The 15,243-nt window shown below is 53.8% G+C and overlaps 1 long non-coding RNA gene across 1 annotated transcript in view; it reads left to right on the top strand.

The window, feature by feature from the left end:
* Positions 1 to 1,602: 1,602 nt before the first annotated feature.
* The window catches only part of LOC126048099 (uncharacterized), a 50,217-nt gene continuing 36,576 nt past the window's right edge, over positions 1,603 to 15,243 (top strand). Inside the window, exon 1 of the long non-coding RNA XR_007508791.1 lies at positions 1,603 to 2,114. This is a non-coding gene — a long non-coding RNA (uncharacterized LOC126048099). The remainder of the gene's footprint in view (positions 2,115 to 15,243) is intronic.

Raw genomic sequence — 15,243 nt, 5'->3', positions numbered from 1 at the left:
TGAGCTTCTTTAAATGCAACTGGACATCGCAAAAGAATGCATTTAATAACTTGCAGTGGGGCGTGTGTGGCAGAGTAATTCCTCTACAGTTCTTGGACTGTGTGAAGAAAGTCATTAGTTTCCCATCAAAGGTTACACGCGTTTGTACGTCTGTACCCGTGTGCGTGTGAGTGTTGCAGGTGGCAGGGTTAGACGTCTATTTTCCTAGAAGCTGTTGCAAGCATGTTGATATTTATGCTGAGGGGAATGCCTTCCCCCAGCTGTTGCGCCTGTCTGTGTTTGTGTGAGGCAGGGGTGCAGATGGTGTCCGTTCAGCTGCAAGTGGAGGTTTCAGAGCATTTCCATGTGTTCTTGCAACCTCTACGCGTGCCCGTGTGAAGGGCACAGTCGGCTGGCACAAGGACACGTGGGTGTGAATTGGTCATGAGTTAATGTAGGTTTGGGGCAGGTTTCTGACATCAGAGTGACCAGGGGCCAGAACAGCCTTTGAGCAGGGAGCAAATAGTCCCACAGCGCTAGGATGGACCTCGAGACATTTCTGAGCAAGACTATATGGTGTGGTTGCCTGGAATAGCAGGAGACTGGATCGCACATCCCAGGAAACCAGCTCCCATCCAATGTCCTATGTTCCTAAGTTTCTTTGCAGCTGTTGCATGTCTGCGCGTGTCCGAGTGAGACAGACAGTCCCTCCGCAGCTGCGGTGAGTGCGAGGGATGCGTCGTGTCCCTTCAGCCGTGGTCTGCGTGTCTGCATGCCTGTGCAGGGATTCTTCACGTCTAGCGACATGTCATGTGCGTTTGTGCTTTCTGGGAAGGGGCTGGGGAGGAATTTCTTAAGAGTCGCCCTGTGTTTGGTAAGGTGGTTTCTTAGCAGGTGTTGCCTGCGTGCAGTATTTGGGGGCTGAGCTGTGGCTGGCTCCTGGTGCACATGGAGGTTTGTTTCTTGACCGTGAGCAAGATCTCCACCGGCGATGGCATGCGTGGGTTTGGGTGTAGGGAGGCGGAGGGTCTTCCAGTAAGCTGTTGCATGTGCGTGAGGGTACGTGGTTACGGGTGATTTCTGAGGAGCTGTTGCGTTTCTGCGTGCGGTGATTTGAGGAGGCGTACGAAGGACGGTCTCCCCAGAGCAGTTGCACGCGTGTGTTTGTGTGTGGATGAAAAGGTCTCCCCCACCTCCTGTTGCATTTTGACGTGTCAATTTTCTCAGCAAACACTGCAGGGGTCGAGGTGTAGTTTCCCACGGCTGTTGCACATCCCTGTGTCAGGAGGTGTACAGCTGTTGCATGCGCATGTGTGTGTATGTAGCTCCTCACGAGCTGTTTCTTGTACCCGTATCGTTCCTAGAAGCTGTCGTATTTTCATGTGGGCGGCTTGATTCTGAGAAGCTGTCGCCTCTGCGTGTGCGTGTATGTGATTCCCCAGCAGCTGTTACTTGTGCGTGTTCCCGGGAAGCTGTTGTATGTTGCGTGTGGCTCTTCAGCAGCTGTTGTAAGGAAATTGCGAGCGTGTGCGTGTGTGTGTGTGTGTGTGCAATTCCCCAGCAGCTGTTGCATGTGTGCTCATGTCTCCGGTGGAGGCCCACCCCTTTCCGCCTGCACCGGAGCGGTGGCTGTGCAGGCGAGGAGAGCTCGGAGCTGGCTCCATGGGAGAGGGACCATCGCCTGTCACAGCCTTCCCAACTGGGAGAAGCGGTGCCGGCTCCGGTCCCAGAGCCCTATCAGCCGAGCCCGTGGCGAATTAATCACCCGCCTTTTAAATGCCAATACAGCCCTTTCTGCCTTCTTCCCCCAGTGATGCGGATGCGGCGAAGGCAGCAAATCCTCCGGCTGTGCGTGTCCTCCCTGGGCTGCTGCTCCGTCCCCGCCTGTCGTGTTCGCCTGTGTGCGTGGCTGGGAATGCTGCCTAGGTGCAGCCGGGAATGAGACAGCGGTGGGGCAGGGGACAGCACAGCTCCGAGGGGTGACACAAGGTGGGGGATACCCCCCCCACCCCCCCAAATCCACGCACACATCCGCAGGGCTGCGAGTTGCTTGAAGACAGGGGTCTTTTGTGCCTCCACTTCGTCTCTGTCATGCCCCGTATGGAAGCCGGGAACGATCGCCCCTCCAGAAGCAGGTACGTGTGCGAGCGCGTGTGTGTGCGTGTGTGACACGTTTTTGTGTGCAGTCCTTGTGCAGCTGCCTCGTGTGTCCTCGGCTGCCGGTTGTCATCCGTGTCGCCTCTCGGAGAAGCGGCTGAGATTGGAGGGGGAGGACGGAGTTGGGGAGAAGGGCAGGATGGATGGCTTGCCTTTCTCCCCCAGCCCGTGCATGCACTCCCTGGGGGGGGTGGATGTCTCTGGTCTGAGGATGAAGGCAAGGGGTGAGTGCAAGGGAGATGGGGAAGTGGCCGGGGCTGGGGGGGGGGGGGGGGGAGATAATGCCCACATGGGGTGATGGGAGGGAGAGAAGCTTGGAGACAGGTCTCCCTTTCAGTGTGTGTGTGTGTGTGTGTGTGTGTGTGTGCACTCGCTTAGGATCAGGATGCTGAATAGGTCCGGGGCTTGCTGCACGCAGCTGGGTTTGGCCGGTCTGCTTCTATTCAGACCTTGCAAGAGGAGGGGATACATGTATATGTATGTACATGTATGTGTGTGTCTGTGTGTATATATATACGTATACGTAGAGCTATAGGTATATGTATATACCCCCCCCCATACGTGGATGTGCACATAGAGATATAGATACCCAGACATACATGCATATTGCCTGCGGTTATGGGAGGGAGAAGGAGACAGCCTCATCCCACAGCCCCCTGCTCCCTGCCTCTTTGCAAACTTTGTCAGGGAGCCTTTGCAGACAGTGGGGATGGGTGGGTGGGTGTGCGTGTGTGCGTGCAAGTCTGTGTGTGGTGTGTGAACATTTGCCTGTTTTGGATGCAGGGGAGTGAGTAAATTGCTGCTCTGCTTTTACACTGCTCTGCTGGGAGGCTGACTGGCTGCAGAAAAGTCATTGCGTGGTGTCTGTCGGGTGTGTGAGTGTGCGTGTGGTGGTGGGGGGAGCTGGGGTTTTATTTAGGGGTCCAGGACAGCTACTCGAATGCATACGTACGTGTATATGCATTGCTTGCAGGGTGTCTGAGTGCCCATTTATTCCACCAGAGAAAGCATGCCCACATTTTTATGCATAAGGATCCTCCTGCTTTGGGGCATGGGATGGGGGGGGGGAGAGAGGAGAAGCTGAATGAATGAATGGGAGCAAGAGGAGGGGGAAGGAGGAGGCGTGGGGGTGGGGGAGAGAGACGAACAGACGCATCCTATTCTCATCCCAGGACAGGCAGGAGTGCACAGCTGCTGCTGTTCCCATTCCAGAGCTCGGATCTGGCTGGGGAAAGGCAGCATAAATCTGCTAATGCTGCAGCGGGCAGCGTATTCGGGAGCTGCTGTACGTAATGCTCTCTCATGTGTGTGCTGGTGCGGCTCCCCCCTCTACCTCTGCGTGCACGCACGCGAGCACACGCGTGTGTATTGCATGTGTGCGTGTGTGCAGAGGCGGACAAACAATATGCTCGCCAACATCCTTGCGAGCACCCGGGGAAGGAGGTGTCGGCGATGGGAAGGAGAGCATCGCTCGTGCGCTGCGGGCGCGTGCATCTTGCAGCCGTGCACAGCCCGCGGTCCATTGGCACCCACTTTGGGCTCACGCAAGCGCCGGCTGCTGGGGGCCGGTGTGTGCACAGAAAGTGGGTGCCCATGTGCAGGCCAGACTTAGGAGCTTCTCCCCCTCCTTTTACCCCCAAAAGCCTGGAGAGCACAACCCTTCTCCCCATCCTGGAGGTAGGGAGCTATAAATCAAGCTATGGAGCAGGGAGAGGATTATTGCTGAGATTGGAGGGGGGTGGGGGGGGTAAAGATTATGTAGGGAGTGGGGAGGACGCGGGGGGGGGGGGTTGGGTCCATGTCCCTGGAGGGGGCCTAAGGGACTGGGGAGCCTGGCTGCATTGCACGCTGCGAGCCAAGGAATTTGTCATGCACCGGGAGGCGGGAGGGAGCGGGAGTGTGTGTGATGTGGGGGAGCTGGGGTGGAGGGGGAGAAAGGGGGCTGTGCTGGTCTATGGGGGGATTTCTGGTGACCTGCATCCCACTCCTCCCCCCCAGCCCCGGTCCTCACACCCACCGTCACTCCAGGGTCCCGGGAAGCGCAGGCTGACAGCATCATTAATGTAATATTCAAAGGCAGCTTCATTTGCATGGAGCATGCATTATTAATATATTTAAATACAGCCCCCCTCTCGCCTCCCCCCTCTGTGCAGACTGTACCAGCAGCAGTGAGGAAGCTGCAGGGAGTGGAGGGGTGCCGATGCGGTGATGGGGGTGAGAAACAGCCACTTTAATCCCGCTGATTTCCCCAGCCTAGAAACCTTCCCCCCCCCAGCCCCTTCCCCACCTGCCACCCTCCTCACCCCATTATTTTCCTTTGGGAAGTGGTTGGCTTTCAGGGCATCCAAACCCCCAAGCATGCAGATTTGTCGGTATGAAGCAAGCCGTCTTCATCGCTTTCCGCCCCGAAAAAACTACGACACCGAGGGAAGAACCGTGGATGTGTGGCCTTTCCCTCTCTTCACCCAGCTCCAGGCAAAGTGGGTATTTGGGAATACGCTGTCTGATCCACTGCGCCGGTGCGAAGCTAAGCTGTGGAGCAGAAGCCGCTTGGAGGGTAGAGAGGGCGTTTGGGAAAGGGGGGTATACGGAGGTGTAGTTTTTGCTGGGGGGCAGCTTGGGGTTAAAATTGGAAAGGTAAAAATCACAGGCAGAGCGGGAAGGCAGGAGGGAGGGAAGCATAGCTGCGATGATGTCCGTGATGTTTATTCCTACCTGGGTCGTGTCAGAAGCCAGCTGCAGCTCCAGGCAGAGTGCAGCTGCCTCATCTGACCCTGTTGAAGAGTGGTGGAGAGCACGGCTCACCTGGGAAAAAAGCTAGTGGTCACATCAGGGCCTGTTGAAACCTCCCAGTGCTGTCAGCAGCTGTGCCAGAAAATATCAGCGCGTTTGCTGAGAGAGACAGGGACACCCGGCTGCTCTCTCCCTCATCCCCAATATTGTGGTTTTTTTCCCTCGGTCCCCTGGAAGTGTGGGTCTGGGCTAAGTTCTTTCTTTTATTAGTGCGAGGGAGGGCAGAGGACATGCAGGGAGCACCTCTGTCCTCACGGTCTTGTGAGCTGACGAGAGGTGTCCTGCTCTGCGAAAGGGACCTGATGTCCCCCAAACACACTTGCAGCCCTCACCCATGCCCGGGCACCAGACTAGGACAGGAGCAGCTTAGGTGCAGAGCTCCAGGAAAATATCCCCTTTTCTGGGAACAGAAGAGCTTTTGCATTTCTCCTCCACGGAGGAGCAGAGCTGTCCTGAACAGTGAGGGATCCCAGGCTGGCGGCAGGTATGGGGAAAGCCGGAGCTTCCCTGGGAACACTGCGGGTTCTGCTGGTGGGGGTTGTCCAGGCTGGTCCCGATGCTGCGTTATGGTGGGTGCTTGAGGTCTTTTTGGGGTTCTGCAGGGGCAGAGCCCGGTGTTCCCCGATTTTCTTTCCATGTGGGAAGAGGGGTGAAGGAGGAGATGGAGTTGAGGCGCTGAAGGGAGGCAGGCTGAACCGGCAGGGGGGGTCAGATCCTCTTTTTGGGCAAAGCTCAGGGAGCAGACCAAAGGGCTGTGACCCACCTCCAGCCCTTTCTCCCTGCTGGGTCAGGATGGGTTTCCTGCAGCTGTGAGCCAGATGAAGGCTGGATTTAAAGCCCCAGATGAGTCAAGCTTGGCACTTTGGAGGTGACAGTGACCGTGGGACTGCTGTTGTGTTTGCTTCAGTGGTGAGATGGTCTGGCAGCAGTTACGGCTTTGCTTTAGCAAAGCTGCATTGGTGTCGTGGCTTTCCTGTGCTCCCCAGCCAGGGTTAGTTTTGTGGCTTGCTTTGCCATTCCCTGACCTCCTCTTCAAGGGTTTATAGCAGTTCTTTGGGCCTCCTGGGAGCTCAGGGGTACCTAGCCATTGCCTGAGACGAACCACTTTCCTCACGGACAGGGCTGACCAAATAATTTTCTGTCACTGAGGAGAAATGACCTCATTTGCTCAACACTCATAAGCCAAGAGGAAACCCAGTTCCAGCTGACCAGCTGAGGTACAGAAGGAGGGAAGGGCAGTTGTCACTCTTTCCGTGGCGTTATAGGGGTGGGAAAGAAGCTATGAGGAGCCACGTTGAGGTGAACGACTTGCTGGGCTTGGTCCCTAGGTGTTGCCTCTTGCAGGCAGTCTTTAAGGTTCTCAGGCAGCCCTGGTTTGGGTAGACGCAGTGGCTACATGGTGCCCTATAGCATAGCACCAGATGCCATGGAGATGGGCACGGGATCAAAACCCCGCAGGAGAATCTGTCCTGGTGTTGAAGGTGGAGGCCCATCCACCCTCCTGTGCTGACCCAACTGATGTGCTGGGGCCGTTCCTTCCCATCTGCAGCCGCCGTGGGGGAGTGCATCTCCAGCTTTTCAGCCCTTTAGCATCAGATTTTGTTCCAGGTGATGCTTTGGGAGCCGATGGTGCAACATGAATTTCACAGAGGTGAGAAGATGTGTCTGGGGGCCAAGAACCCATGTTCTTCTTGTGTGGAGACACCCCGACACAAGGTTAACACCCGTCTGGTTTTGGTAAGCTGTAGGGGAAGGACTGTTTGCAAGAAACTGTGGGTGCTTTTGACTTCTGTGGGTGTCAGCTAGTCTGATAGCAGAGAGATGGAGCAAATACTGTTGTGAGGAAGGATCATCAGTAACGTGACTTGGGGAGGGGGTCACAAACTAGGAGGAGGGATCACTAGCTCTGCCACAACCGGCCTGTGGGGAAGTCCCTTCCTTCCCCTCTGTACTCCTCAGCGCTCACCTCACTTCTGAAGGGCTTGGGTGATAAGCTAATCACCATGGAAGGCACTATAGTTGGGCAGACTGTGTCTTAGCATGGTGTACAGGCTACCAGTTGCCTTATGGCGAGGTGTCATATGTTTGCATTCATTCTTTCCATGGCTCATGCACTCAATCTGTAGACCAGATGGGTCCGAGCTGCCTGTGTATTTTTAGGCTACTGTGGGGACTCCATGAGCTATCCTTCCTCTGGCAACACTGGTTTATGCATGAGATCATGTATGTTTGTGAACGAGGAGAGAACTGTTTTTTGCTAGGCTTTGTCTGTCCTACCCTCTTGTACGCACAGGTTACCTCTGTGCGTGCACAAGGCTTGCGTGCGCATGTGTCCTTCCCTCCTCAGCTTCGTCCGTATTATCCATGTATATGTGTTCCTGTGTGCATTTGTGTACGTGCCTGTGTGTGATGCGGGTAATTGTACGTGGGTTTATTTGTGGAGTGAGCACATGTGCCTGTGTGTGTATATGCACCTTTTCCATCTCTTGGATTTGATGTCTGTTCTCCAGGTGTGTAAGTATGCAAGCGTTTGTAGTTGTGTGCCATGTTCAGCTGGAGGACATCCATCCTACCTGTCCATGTATCTTCTTCTCCCCACCTCTCAGGAATCTGCTTCTTCGTCTCCCTGGAGAGAGGTCCTGTGCTTTAAGAGATAGTCTTGAGTTGTATTACCAGCTGCCACATGTATGAAGCGAGTTAGCTTTCCTGACAACTGTGTACTCAAGTACATCCAGAAACATCAAGCCTTGAAGCGCAAGGGAGGCCCCATTCATGTTATTTCCAAGGCTTTAGGGACGCCAGTCTGGAAAACCTGGCATTCAAACCTGGGTGCTACGCTAGCTGAAGGAGGGTGATAAATTGGAGAGAATTCAGAGAGGAGCAACAAAAATGATGAAAGGGCTGGAGGGACTTATTTATGAGGAGAGATTAAAAGAACTAAGTATGTAGAGCTTGGCTAAATGATGATATGATAACAGTTTACAAGTATTTGAGGAGTGTAAACACCAAGGAAAGGAAGAGATTGTTTAAGGTGGTAAAAGATGGGCAAAAGCAGAGGTATGGGAGCAGGCTGAGCAATGAGGAGGATATTTGGCTGTCTCTGAGGTTACATGCAAGCTTCCTGGTGTGAGTGTTCAGACCGACTATGAAATAGTCTGGCAGGTTTATGGAGATGCAACTGCTTGCAGCAAGGAAACACATGGTGGTGAAAAGGGGTGGAGGGAACAAGCTAGACTTGGCCCGTGATGGAGGTGGAGTGATCTGCAAGGCCTCTTCTTCATATGCAGCATCACCAGGAATATTTTGAGAGATGTTTGTCTTTCACCTTTTATTGATTCCCTGTCTCATGGCTGGGGAGAACCTGCAGACGCTGTTGTTGAGGGAGCAGAGAGGTGGTACAGAAGGAATGGGTAAATGGAGTCTGATGCAGGCGGAGAACATCATTCCCTCCAACTCTCAGTCCTCTCTGGCTGGAGAGGTAGTCTAGAGGAAGAAATCCTGTAGGAAGTGCCTGTAGGTGAAAAGGCGCTTTGCCATAACAACTTCCTAGGAAGGTACAGGCTGAACCTACCAAAGCGAGTGGTTCCCTCTTTCCAGACGAAGATGGCTTGGCATGGGGACAGCGGGGTCAGGAGGATCAGGCTTCCCTCCTCTGAATTCCTAGTCACAGATGGTCCAGAATTGGGACAACAAGGTCAGAAGGATTAACACCCCTCCTTTTTTTTCCCCATTGCAGTCGCAGGCCAGGAAAATTGAGTCAGATCATAATAAAAGGATTAGTGTGGAGAGGCTGCCGTGAATAGAGTGATAGACAGGTCAGGGAAATGGAAGGGAATTCAAGGGGGTTGGCCCTGTCACAGATGGTCTGCTGTGTTTACCGACAGAGAAAGGGGATTTGGTCTTAAAAAGTCTGGAACAAGGCATCGAGGGGGCTAGCACTCAAGCACAGATATTATTTCCAGCAAGGATCTATCTGGGATGACTGGTTAAAATGACTTCAGACATCCTTCCAGCTTTAAGAGAGAGGGGAAAAAAAAATCCTTCCTGGAATGGGCTCTATTGTTTGCTCCCTTGTCCATCCATCTCCAATAAGATCTAATGCACCAAAATAATACCGTTACTCATAGCTAGTCTTGTGGCTTCTGGGTCAGCCTGGTTATGGAAAGCCATAGGAATATAAGAAGGACCCTACTGAGCCAGGTCTGAGATCCTTCCAGTCCAGTATCTCCAACAGTGGCTGAAAGAGGGAAGAGTGTAAAGACAGGACAGCTGTGTAGGAACACCTCCTCTGAACATTCTTTTAGCCTCCGGTGATGTGTGGCTGAGGGACCTTGTGCTAGCAGATCTGTTGTACACTTCACAGGTCTCCGTGGATTTGTTTATTCCCTGAATTTGTCCAGCCAATTTTTGAAGCCAGGTAAAGTTTTAGCATCCACAAAATCTCACGGTAGGAAGTTGTGCAGCCTAAGCATGCAGAGTGCGATGCAAGACCTCCTGTCATTTGTCTTGAACCTGTTACTTTCTGGTTTAATTTCCTGACCCTTGATTCTTGAGTGCGAAGAGACAGTTAACACCTGTCCCCTCTACCCTTCCTGTGTCATCCATGGTTTTATAGAACTGTCTCATTTTGTGCTCTCTATTGTCTCTTTTCCAGTAGCCCTTCACCTTTCATCTTTCTGTATCTATCAGCTGCCTCTTTCTTGGCTACAGACTGCAGCTTGGTAGTGGCAGAAGGACATGGGGCATTGGTAGGTGGGAAGAGACGTCGCAGAGTTGAGCTGTGCCAGGTCCCACACAGGTGAAGACTTTTGTGTCAGCTACAGTGGCATGGTGTAGGAGGAGGTGAGGAAGCTGGGCAAAAACTCTGAAACCAGTTGAGGGTGCTCTCGGCCATCAAGACAGGACTGGGCAGGATCCTAGGAGGCTTGAAAAATAGGAAAGGGAATTCTGAAGTGGACCTCGGGGTGTGGGGATAGCTTCTGTGAGCGTGGGCGGTGGCGGTCAGCACAGGCAGGAGTTGGGAATGGTCAATACAGAACAAGTGAGGGAATTGAAAGGCCAGAGGTGATGGAGATCTGATTGGGGCTGAAGGATGTTCTGATAAGCAGATTGATGGTGGGACAGTCTGTAGACATGAGGGTCTTGGGAAAAATATGGCTTGGATATTCTGCTGGTGTGATGGGCAGGGGAGGGGAGTGGGAGGAGCAGGTAAGAGGACATGGACTGTCTACGAGGAGACTCTCACAGTCTCAGGGACATCTTGACCCACTTGAAAGAGATACCCTAGGTCAGGACTAAGCTTTTCTACGGCAGATTGAGAGATTTAGCAACAAAATCGTTGCTGAAATTAAGTTTTTCTCATATTTCCTGGCTAGCTGAGACCCTCAGCCAGGCAATGGAGAAAAGATGAATGAAAATGAAACACCAGCCATCTTGTGCGTGGTCTTCAAACAGAATAGGTTCAGAAAGAGGAAACAGGCTCATGCCAGGAAGAAAAAGGCCCTGGTGAGGTGCAGCAACCTTGTGGTATTGGAGGGTACAGGGGAAGAAGAAGATGCCCTCAGTGGCCTTTATGACATTTGCTATAGAGGAAAACTGTTCTGAGTAACCTCTGGATTAAGGGCTGTAGGGGACTGAGGTGAGTGGTGGAAAGTCTGCTTAGATGCTGTCGAATGTGACCTGGGCCAGGACAGGCAGCAGGGAGAGTGAGGGACAGCACTGGCAGCAAGGGGAGGAGATGAGGGGAGAGGTTTGGTGTGAAGGAAGGTGCAAGGGGTGAAGGCAGAAAGGCCTGAACAGCATCACAAGGAGAGCCAGTGGTGGCAAGATCTCCGTGGCAGCCATTTATGCCTCGAGATTTCAGTCTGTGCTCCCCACTGGATGCCTCTCATGGGGCAAGGAGCTCTTCTCCAGTCCCAGCAGCCTGTTCCCAGCCTGTTCCCACCACGGGACAGTGCAGCTGCCTCGCTCTTCCTTGCAGACCAAGGAAGGTGGTGGGATGTGTTGTATCGCACCATGTGCGTGTAAAGCTTTTCTGCCAGTAGTCAAGTGTGGAGATGGCGAGGGAGAAGGTTTCTTTTTTGCCTCCCCTCTCACTTTCTGTCCTTTTCTTTCTTCTGTCTGGTCCCCCATGCTGGCCGTAACCTTTCTTCCCTTCCCTGCCTGCTCACCTAACACCGGCTGCGTCCCGTGCCTCTCTTTGTTTTCCTTCAATCCCCGCGATGGACCAGTGACAAACCCCCACTGTATTTTTTTAAATCAAAGCCCTTTATCTTGAATTGAGCAAGGGCAGGAGAAGCATCTTAAGGCATCCGTTGTATTTTCTAGCTCTGCCTCAGAGCAACTTAAAGGATGGCTCAACGGGATTAGTAAAAAGCGCAAGATTGGACAAATGGATTTGGCAGGGGCTGGCTGGTGGGCCTGGGGGAGTGGGAGCTGGCTGTGCCGGAAAGTGGGAGAGCTGGGCTCTGCTCAGGGCCTTCGTCGTTGCCTGCTGCCCACTGTGCTTCTGGGCACGTGAAGGCAGCTGGACTGATGCTGAGCACAGTCCTGACGCTGCCCTGGGAGAGAGCAATCTCAGCCCGCAGCACCGCTCTTTGCTCAGCCAGGCTACTTAGCGCCGGCCGGGCGCTTTAGGGCCAAGGCACGGGGGGAATATCGCTCCGTGCTTCAGGGATCATCGCCGCCAGCGCGAGCGGCTCTGCAAAGCCTCGAGGGACACGCTGATCACCACGGAGCTATGTACAGCTGGAATAGCGCGGGTCAGGCCTGAGGAATGAGCCGGGATGCCATTCCCTGCAGTCGTGGGTCCCCGTGGCGAGATTCCCGCTCCCCCCGCCAGCCTGCTGGGTGCTGCTGGAGGTGTGAATTAGCAGTCCAGAGGCACCGTCATTAGACTCTGCTTCCTTGGCTTGGCTTCTTCTGCTTCCCTCCTCCCTTCTTTTGTCTTATGCTTTTGCCAGTGCACGTTTTAGAAGAAAGCGTCAGGCTCGCGGGGTGACAGAAGGGCAGCCGGCCATACGCGAGCTCTCTGCACGCTGTGCGGCCCCCACCAGTTTGTGGCTTTTGCTCCCCCAGCGCCTCGCTGGCAGCACTGGTTCTCCCCTCCTCTCACCCGGGGTGTCTTCTCCTCGGGGAGGGGTTGGCTCTGCCTGGGGTGGGAGAGGGTCTGCACCAGGCTGTCCCTTCACTTGTGATGACCAACCTGATTTGACTTGCCACCTGTACACCCAGCCACCAGCGTGTCCCAAGAGGGACCCGTCCCTTCCCCACCGCACAGCGAATCTGTGCCAAAAAGAAGCCCGGCTCCGTTTGTTCTCTGATCCCACGGGTCACTGCTTCCCTCCTTCACCTGAACCCCCTCTGTCCTGTGTCGTGTTCTCAGTGGGGCTCAGTGGTCAGAAAGGGGACCAGGAGGAGCATCTTGCCCAGCTGCAGCCAGCTCCTACAGCCCGTTCCCCATCAGGCAGATACTCCCTCCTTGCACGTGGTGTTCAAGGGCATACTCCCGTTGTGTTATCCTATGTGCACGCACAGGGCAGCGTGAATCGAGCGTCCAAGGGAATAGAGATTCACACAACCTTGGTCTTGCTTTCCCAAGCCTCCCAGAAAGATGGGATGGCTGGATTAGCCAGGGATATGACTGCTCCTCCCCAACGCGAGGATTTCCCTCACAGGACTTGCCACGCCATCATCTTCTCATTAGTCGCCCTTCTTTTCCCGAGCAGATGAAGGGTCTCTCTGGGATCCTGTTTCCTCTCCACTGTCCTCCTGTACCAGCCTGGCCATATGTCCCAGGGCTCGTCTTTGGTCTGGGGCACCTTCAGCGTGTGCTGCCCATGGGGGAAGCTCACAGTTTTTCCACACAGAAGAGGATTTGCATGCATGGAGGGGGAGAGACAGCCTGGCCTGTTTATTCTTACTGCTCCGTATTATCTTCCTTAATAATGCCACCTCTGCCTCACATGCTAATTAAGGCTCAAGATTGTTAATGTAATAGGGAATTTGGGCAGAGACCACACAAGACTGGCTGGATTAAGTTAACCTTATGGACTGTTAATGGATCTCCTGGAGGGGCATTTCTGCCTAATGAGAATCCAGCTTGAATGGTAATCAGGGACTTGCTCTCCGCATGCCCAGCAGAGCCGGGAAAGCTGGCGAGGCTGCAGGGCGGGATGCGGGAAAAGCACGGGCAGGAGCTGCTCGTGAAGCCGAGGAGGGAAGAGAAGGGTGCAGGGCTGGAGGGAAAGACCTCGAGGTGAGGGAAGAATTGGGGTGGGTGGAGTAGTGATGCTGGTGGTGCTGCGCAGGGAGAAACAGGCGCTGAGGCTGGTCCCGTGTTTTTTTGTGGTGGGCATTTAAATATTAACATGAAGGGCTGTTTCTGCTGGTCGTGATTGCCAGCAGTGAAAAGGTCACCCAAACAGCGTTAGCTGTGAGCAAGGCTCCTCTCTAGGGACAAAAGCCTGGCAAGATCCTGGCCTGGCTTCCAGACACCTGCACCATGGGTCGTGGCTGCTGCTACCCAGCAGATCAGAGAGCCAGACTTTCCCAGCCTGTCGTCTTGTACGGTGTGGGGAAAATGTCCTGGAAGGGATCTGGCACTGAGCACTCTGATGTGTAAAGAGTACACTGCCTTGCTGGTGAGCAACAAGGTGAAAGGCTGGGTCTCTGTTCAGAAGAAACCTGGGGACAAATTAAATGGGACAAAATTGAGCTTAGAGGCGAGGCTTTCAGTGTATAGGGTCGGGTGAAGTTTGGGGGTATCACTGATTCAGGGTTGCAATTGAGGCGAAACAGATGAAACTTAAATGTTAGGTCGCATTTTCAAGGCAAAACTGTATCATCCTGGGACTGGATGAAACTGGGAGCTAGTGAAGCCTTCCAGGGAAGGTGTGCGTATTTTCATATCTGGCTCTTGTGTGCTAGTTTCATCATCCAGAGGGAATAGGTGTGGAGTGGGATATAGGGCAAAAGCAAAGCCTGAAATGGAGGCCAGTTGTTTGCATTTCAATTTGGGCAGCTAAGTAATTTAGATCAGCCCCAGAACAAACACGTAGAGCTCAGGGTAGGGTGTTTGGGAGGAAAGTAGTGATCTGCAGAATTGGTTAAAGGAATAAAGAAGTGTGTTTGGGGTTTTCCTCTTGCTCAAGTCCCACTGCCACAGGAGGTGCTGCAAGCGGGCAGGCTCCGTGCTTTGGATCCTAGCGGGGAGGTTACTCGGTACACATGGGGTCTGGCCGAAGGTTTAGCCTTCTGATGTCAGAGCAATGACGGAGCAGCTAAGACATGTTGCTTTGGCTCCAGAGGCATGACTTTGAGCTGTGCTGACTTGTGCGAAAGGTTTCTTACACCAAACCCAGCTGTGGGTGATTCTAGCTGGGGAGTTGAAAGTCAAACAGGTATCACTGTAGCTGCAGGAGCCTCTCTGTATTCCTGGCTGTAGGGACCGCTGCCTCCTAACTCTGTTACCTTGAGCTGCCTTACCTGGGCTGTGTCAGCTTTAGACGGCCCACGGCTTGGATGTGAGCCATGGACCTGGTTTGTGGTGCTCAGGGCTTGGGAGGTGGAAGTTTGTGGGTTTGGGTGAAAGTTTGTGGGTTTGTGATGCAGTTCCTGGGGGTTGGAAATGGGTGACAAGGACACGGAAAGGGAATAGGTCCAGTTCAGGTTGCCCAGTGAGGTTTTTCTTCCCTTTCTGGCTCTTGGTACAGGAAGATACCGGGGAACTGCAAGGAAAGGAGTTCCCTTGCTGTGTGTTGGTGTGTGGGAGTTGGTTCCCAGGGCAGAGTACGCTGCTGCCAGTGAGTGAGGGGAACCGAGGGAAGGCGAGAAAGGAAAAGCAGAGACCAGGAGGAGAGGCAGTGCAGGAGCCAAACGGACTGCTCCACCCAGAGATGGATCCCATCCCTGCAAACCTGTATGCACCCTGGGGTGCACGCAGCACGTGCACACTTACCATAGTTTTGCGATGTACTCATCGCATTGCTTTCACAAGGATGCTCACTCTGCAGGTGTGTCACATAAATGCTTCCACACACACGAGACAACCCACAGGGGACACATCGCTCCCTATGACACCTCACAAATGCACCGACGCTTTCAGCGAAGAACAGATTCGCACCCATACGCGCTGTTCACCCCGTAGTACAGCACTTGGGTGCACACATGTACACATACACGTTCCATGCATCGATACCTGGAGTCCACTGCTGACAGCGGGCACGTGCAAAACACCAACACACAGATGCTCACCAGAGGCCACACATTCTTGCACCCATGACACCACGTTGTCCCCTTTCAGCATTATCCTGT

Source organism: Accipiter gentilis, chromosome 18, assembly GCF_929443795.1.
Source record: "Accipiter gentilis chromosome 18, bAccGen1.1, whole genome shotgun sequence".
In the NCBI taxonomy this organism is placed as follows: domain Eukaryota; kingdom Metazoa; phylum Chordata; class Aves; order Accipitriformes; family Accipitridae; genus Astur; species Astur gentilis.
The sequence above is the reverse complement of the archived record's forward strand: the minus strand, read 5'-3'. Positions and strand labels throughout refer to the sequence as shown.